Raw genomic sequence first — 6,496 nt, 5'->3', positions numbered from 1 at the left:
AAGGTGGTGAGAGTCCATGATTCATTACTCCTGTTTTTTTTTTTTAATTTGTTTTTTCATTCTTATCTTTTTATTAAGACAAAAATATGAAATTTACAAATACATAAATGTTTTCACAATTTAACAACAATTCTTCCACTACAGATGATAAAAGTAAAAAGAGAAAAAACAAATTCTTTTAAATTGTTTCATTTTTCCATTGTCATACAAAAACAAAGAAGGACCATATCGATTGGAAACTCCAGTCAGTGGCTTAATCATCACTCAGACTAAAATAACAGTATTCTTAATATGAATTTCTCTTGTTAAGTGTATCCAGTCCACGGATCATCCATTACTTATGGGATATTAACTCCTCCCCAACAGGAAGTGCAAGAGGATTCACCCAGCAGAGCTGCTATATAGCTCCTCCCCTAACTGCCATTACCAGTCATTCTCTTGCACCCAACGAATAGATAGGATGTGTGAGAGGACTGTGGTGATTATACTTAGTTTCATACCTTCAATCAAAAGTTTGTTATTTTATAATAGCACCGGAGTGTGTTATTCCTTCTCTGGTAGAATTTGAAGAAGAATCTACCTGAGTTTTTCTATGATTTTAGCCGGAGTAGTTAAGATCATATTGCTGTTTCTCGGCCATCTGAGGAGAGGTAAACTTCAGATCAGGGGACAGCGGGCAGATTAATCTGCAAAGAGGTATGTAGCAGCTTATTATTTTCTGACAATGGAATTGATGAGAAAATTCTGCCATACCGATATAATGTAAACTCAGCCTTAAATGCAGTAGCAGCAACTGGTATCAGGCTGTCATGTATGTATATTTTACACTTCAGTATTCTGGGGAATGGCACTTCACTGGAATTATACTGTATGCATAAAACTTTAGCCTAATTTGCAGGGACTAGCAACAGGCTTTTTAATAATACTCAATTTATTAATGTTAAACGTTTTTTGCTGGCATGTAAAATCGTTTAATTTTCTGAGGTACTGGGTGAAAAAATGTTTTGGGCACTATTTTTTTCCACTTGGCAGTCGTTTTATTTAATTTATGACAGTTTACTGATCTCTCTCACTGTTATGTGTGAGGGGGAGGGACCTTTTTTGGTGCTTTTGCTACGCATCAAAAAATTCAGTCAGAAGTTTATTGTCTTCCCTGCATGATCCGGTTCATCTCTACAGAACTCAGGGGTCTTCAAAACTTGTTTTGAGGGAGGTAATCACTCACAGCAGAGCTGTGAGATTGTAGTTGACTGTGATAAAAAAAAAAAAAAAACGTTTATTTCTGTATTTTTTTTTTTTTTCTGCTATCAGGGTTAGTTATCCTTTGCTAATGGGAGCAATCCTTTGCTAAAATTGAACATATTTCACCAAACAACGAGGGGAGAGTTATGCCGACTAACTCGCCTCACGTGTCAGTACCTGCATCTCCCGCTCGGGAGGTGCGTGATATTGTAGCGCCGAGTACATCTGGGCGGCCATTACAAATCACATTACAGGATATGGCTACTGTTATGACTGAAGTTTTGGCTAAATTACCAGAACTAAGAGGTAAGCGTGATCACTCTGGGGTGAGAACAGAGTGCGCTGATAATATTAGGGCCATGTCAGACACTGCGTCACAATTTGCAGAACATGAGGACGGAGAGCTTCATTCTGCGGGTGACGGTTCTGATCCAAACAAACTGGATTCAGATATTTCAAATTTTAAATTTAAGCTGGAAAACCTCCGTGTATTACTAGGGGAGGTGTTAGCGGCTCTGAATGATTGTAACACAGTTGCAATACCAGAGAAAATGTGTAGGTTGGATAAATATTTTGCGGTACCAGCGAGTACTGACGTTTTTCCTATACCTAAGAGACTTACTGAAATTGTTACTAAGGAGTGGGATAGACCCAGTGTGCCGTTCTCACCCCCTCCGATATTTAGAAAGATGTTTCCAATAGACGCCACCACACGGGACTTATGGCAAACGGTCCCTAAGGTGGAGGGAGCAGTTTCTACTTTAGCTAAGCGTACCACTATCCCGGTGGAGGATAGCTGTGCCTTTTCAGATCCAATGGATAAAAAGTTAGAGGGTTACCTTAAGAAAATGTTTGTTCAACAAGGTTTTATATTGCAACCTCTTGCATGCATTGCGCCTGTCACGGCTGCAGCAGCATTTTGGTTTGAGTCTCTGGAAGAGACACTTGAATCAGCTCCATTAGATGAGATTACACACAAGCTTAAAGCCCTTAAGTTAGCTAACTCATTTATTTCAGATGCCGTAGTACATTTAACTAAACTTACGGCTAAGAATTCCGGATTCGCCATTCAGGCACGCAGAGCACTGTGGCTAAAATCCTGGTCAGCTGACGTTACTTCTAAATCTAAATTGCTTAATATACCTTTCAAAGGGCAGACCTTATTCGGGCCCGGGTTGAAAGAAATTATCGCTGACATTACAGGAGGTAAAGGCCATGCCCTGCCTCAAGACAGAGCCAAACCTAAGGCTAGACAGTCTAATTTTCGTTCCTTTCGTAATTTCAAAGCAGGAGCAGCATCAACTTCCTCTGCACCAAAACAGGAAGGAGCTGTTGCTCGCTACAGACAAGGCTGGAGACCTAACCAGTCCTGGAACAAGGGCAAGCAGGCCAGGAAACCTGCTGCTGCCCCTAAGACAGCATGAATCGAGGGCCCCCGATCCGGGAACGGATCTAGTGGGGGGCAGACTTTCTCTCTTCGCCCAGGCTTGGGCAAGAGATGTCCAGGATCCCTGGGCGTTAGAGATCATATCTCAGGGATACCTTCTAGACTTCAAATTCTCTCCCCCAAGAGGGAGATTTCATCTGTCAAGGTTGTCAACAAACCAAATAAAGAAAGAGTCGTTTCTACGCTGCGTACAAGATCTTTTATTAATGGGAGTGATCCATCCGGTTCCGCGGTCGGAACAAGGACAAGGGTTTTACTCAAATCTGTTTGTGGTTCCCAAAAAAGAGGGAATTTTCAGGCCAATCTTGGATTTAAAGATCCTAAACAAATTCCTAAGAGTTCCATCGTTCAAAATGGAAACTATTCGGACAATTTTACCCATGATCCAAAAGGGTCAGTACATGACCACAGTGGATTTAAAGGATGCTTACCTTCACATACCGATTCACAAAGATCATTACCGGTATCTAAGGTTTGCCTTTCTAGACAGGCATTACCAGTTTGTAGCTCTTCCATTCGGATTGGCTACGGCTCCGAGAATCTTCACAAAGGTTCTGTGTGCTCTTCTGGCGGTACTAAGACCGCGAGGAATTGCAGTAGCTCCGTACCTAGACGACATTCTGATACAAGCTTCAAGCTTTCAAACTGCCAAGTCTCATACAGAGTTAGTACTGGCATTTCTAAGGTCGCATGGATGGAAGGTGAACGAAAAGAAGAGTTCTCTCTTTCCACTCACAAGAGTTCCCTTCTTGGGGACTCTTATAGATTCTGTAGAAATGAAGATTTACCTGACAGAAGACAGGTTAACAAAGCTTCAAAATGCATGCCGTGTCCTTCATTCCATTCAACACCCGTCAGTAGCTCAATGCATGGAGGTGATCGCCTTAATGGTAGCAGCAATGGACATAGTACCCTTTGCACGCCTACATCTCAGACCGCTGCAATTGTGCATGCTAAGTCAGTGGAATGGGGATTACTCAGACTTGTCCCCTACTCTGAATCTGGATCAAGAGACCAGAAATTCTCTTCTATGGTGGCTTTCTCGGCCACATCTGTCCAGGGGGATGCCATTCAGCAGGCCGGACTGGACAATTGTAACAACAGACGCCAGCCTACTAGGTTGGGGCGCTGTCTGGAATTCTCTGAAGGCTCAGGGACAATGGAATCAGGAGGAGAGTCTCCTACCAATAAACATTCTGGAATTGAGAGCAGTTCTCAATGCCCTTCTGGCTTGGCCCCAGTTAACAACTCGGGGGTTCATCAGGTTTCAGTCGGACAACATCACGACTGTAGCTTACATCAACCATCAGGGAGGGACAAGAATCTCCCTAGCAATGATGGAAGTATCAAAGATAATTCGCTGGGCAGAGTCTCACTCTTGCCACTTGTCAGCAATCCACATCCCGGGAGTGGAGAACTGGGAGGCGGATTTCTTAAGTCGTCAGACTTTTCATCCGGGGGAGTGGGAACTTCATCCGGAGGTCTTTGCCCAAATACTTCGACGTTGGGGCAAACCAGAGATAGATCTCATGGCGTCTCGACAGAACGCCAAGCTTCCTCGTTACGGGTCCAGATCCAGGGATCCGGGAGCGGTTCTGATAGATGCTTTGACAGCACCTTGGACCTTCGGGATGGCTTATGTGTTTCCACCCTTCCCGATGCTTCCTCGATTGATTGCCAGAATCAAACAGGAGAGAGCATCAGTGATTCTAATAATGCCTGCATGGCCACGCAGGACTTGGTATGCAGATCTAGTGGACATGTCATCCTGTCCACCTTGGTCGCTACCTCTGAAACAGGACCTTCTGATCCAGGGTCCCTTCAAACATCAAAATCTAATTTCTCTGAAGCTGACTGCTTGGAAATTGAACGCTTGATTTTATCAAAACGTGGTTTTTCTGAGTCAGTTATTGATACCTTAATACAGGCTAGGAAGCCTGTTACCAGAAAGATTTACCATAAGATATGGCGCAAATACTTATATTGGTGCGAATCCAAGAGTTACTCATGGAGTAAGGTTAGGATTCCGAGGATATTGTCTTTTCTACAAGAAGGTTTAGAAAAGGGTTTATCCGCTAGTTCCTTAAAGGGACAGATTTCAGCTCTGTCCATTCTTTTACACAAACGTCTGTCAGAAGTTCCGGACGTTCAAGCTTTTTGTCAGGCTTTAGCTAGGATCAAGCCTGTGTTTAAAACTGTTGCTCCACCATGGAGTTTGAACTTAGTTCTTAATGTTTTACAGGGGGTTCCGTTTGAACCCCTTCATTCCATTGATATCAAGTTGTTATCTTGGAAAGTTCTGTTTTTAATGGTGATTTCCTCGGCTCGAAGAGTCTCTGAGTTATCTGCCTTACATTGTGATTCTCCTTATCTGATTTTTCATTCAGACAAGGTAGTTCTGCGTACTAAACCTGGGTTCCTACCTAAGGTGGTCACTAACAGGAATATCAATCAAGAGATTGTGGTTACATCTTTGTGTCCTAATCCTTCTTCGAAAAAGGAACGTCTGCTACACAATCTAGATGTAGTCCGTGCCCTGAAATTTTATCTACAGGCAACTAAGGATTTTCGACAAACGTCTTCCCTGTTTGTCGTTTATTCTGGTCAGAGGAGAGGTCAAAAAGCTTTGGCTACCTCTCTCTCCTTTTGGCTTCGTAGCATAATACGGTTAGCCTATGAGACTGCTGGAAAAATTACAGCACATTCTACTAGAGCTGTGGCTTCCACTTGGGCCTTTAAGAATGAGGCTTCTGTTGAACAGATTTGCAAGGCTGCAACTTGGTCTTCTCTTCATACTTTTTCCAAATTTTCCAAATTTGACACTTTTGCTTCTTCGGAGGCTGTTTTTGGGAGAAAGGTTCTTCAGGCAGTGGTTCCTTCCGTATAAAGAGCCTGCCTGTCCCTCCCGTCATCCGTGTACTTTAGCTTTGGTATTGGTATCCCATAAGTAATGGATGATCCGTGGACTGGATACACTTAACAAGAGAAAACATAATTTATGCTTACCTGATAAATTTATTTCTCTTGTAGTGTATCCAGTCCACGGCCCGCCCTGTCACTTTAAGGCAGGTAATTTTTCCATTAAACTACAGTTACCACTGTACCCTATGGTTTTCCTTTCTCTGCATGTTTTCGGTCGAATGACTGGTAATGGCAGTTAGGGGAGGAGCTATATAGCAGCTCTGCTGGGTGAATCCTCTTGCACTTCCTGTTGGGGAGGAGTTAATATCCCATAAGTAATGGATGATCCGTGGACTGGATACACTACAAGAGAAATAAATTTATCAGGTAAGCATAAATTATGTTTTTGCTATAAATCTGAATTTATTATATTTTCTCCCTTAATCTATTTCGATTTGGACGGCTTAAAATCAGCAATAGATCTGTTAGGATAAATAACATACTAAGAGGAGAGAGAGAAGAAAAGAGAGAGAGAAAAAAAGAAAATTCCTCTATATCCCGCTCCCTCCATTGACCCTCCTATGTACTGTACTTCCAAAAAGGGGTCCATTGACCACGCAGCATATATTCTGTCAATAATATAGTATTTGCAAAGGGGGATAAAACTTGTTTCTGAAAGCTTATTTCCTGAGCCATTATTAATGTTTCCCACTTCTGTATAAATGCTTTAAGGCGATTTTCTGTAAGAGGCAATGGGGCCAATCTATCAAGCTCCGAAAGGAGCTTGACGGCCCGTGTTTCTGGCGAGTCTTCAGACTCGCCAGAAACACCAGTTATGAAGCAGCGGTCACAAAGACCGCAGCTCCATAACCTGTCCGCCTGCTCTGAGCAGACGGACAGACATCG

The sequence above is a fragment of the Bombina bombina genome, chromosome 2 (genome assembly GCF_027579735.1).
Source record: "Bombina bombina isolate aBomBom1 chromosome 2, aBomBom1.pri, whole genome shotgun sequence".
Lineage (NCBI taxonomy): Eukaryota > Metazoa > Chordata > Amphibia > Anura > Bombinatoridae > Bombina > Bombina bombina.
The sequence above is the reverse complement of the archived record's forward strand: the minus strand, read 5'-3'. Positions refer to the sequence as shown.